The following is a 1,148-nucleotide window of genomic DNA, read 5'->3' on the forward strand; positions in this document are numbered from 1 at the left end:
CCACTAAGTTATACATACTACATTCTCCCTCATTCTCCCCTTCCTCTCTTACTGACTTACATAGGCTCCCAATGCCTTGAAGTGGGAACCCATTCTGCTTCACTTTCCCCATCCTTTTCTTGACTGGAAGGTGAGCACAGCAGACAGGACTGCAGTCTCAAGGTGCCAGGAATAGCTTGAAGCAGCAGCAGCAGCAGCTTATTCAATGCTTTGGAAGTACTGCTTCAAGTCTCTTCAGGCCCTGTGCAGCAGTGACCCTCATTTCTGAGGTCAAGGACCCGGGAAAGGGGGGGGGGAGAGACCCTCAAAAGATCAGATAGATACCCTTTTGTTTTGAAGATACAAGCAATGCAGCAATGGTAAGGGGAAAGTAACATAAAAGGCTCATGGCTCTTACCTATTGATCTACCAAGGAATATAGATTTTTTTTTAACAGCTAAAAACCGCCATTCCCAGTATTCCACCCCTCTCTCTTTACATTGTGTTACTCATTACATGGCCAAGAAATGGAACCCAGAATGTGGCTAGGCAGGTATGCAACTGCACTTGATGCTCAACAGCTGGGCTGGAGTTGCCAAAGAGGCAGGCGTTGTTGTTGTTGTTGTGTACACCTTCAAGCCCTTTCTGACTTATGGCAACCCTAAGGTGACCCTATCCTGGGGTTTTCTTGGCAAGATTTGTTCAGAAGAGGTTTGCCATTGCCTTCCTCTGAGGCTGAGAGCACGTGACTTGCCCAGGGTCACCCAGTGGGTTTCATGGCTGAGCTGGGAACTGAACCCTGGTCTCCAGAGCCGCAGTCCAGCACTCAAACCATCACATCATGCTGGCCTAGTTACCATTCTGTAATGGCTCCAGTTCCCTGGGATTTGTGATACCTGCTTTTGGTACTGTATTTAGAAGACTTATGGACAAGTCATGATTTGATTAAAAGAACAAATTGTTGAATTTTGACCCAAGATTTTCACTATATCCTTCCTGCTACCCCCCCCCCCTCCTTACCATAATTTGCAATAATATCAGACTATGTGGTCATCATGCTATTATTCCACATTTACTGCTATGACTGCCTCCTGTGGAATTCTGGGATTTGCAGTTTACAGAGGGGCATTTAGCATTCTTAGCCAAAGAGCTCTTGGGCCTCACTAAAT

Source organism: Sceloporus undulatus, chromosome 2 (genome assembly GCF_019175285.1).
Source record: "Sceloporus undulatus isolate JIND9_A2432 ecotype Alabama chromosome 2, SceUnd_v1.1, whole genome shotgun sequence".
NCBI classification, from domain to species: domain Eukaryota; kingdom Metazoa; phylum Chordata; class Lepidosauria; order Squamata; family Phrynosomatidae; genus Sceloporus; species Sceloporus undulatus.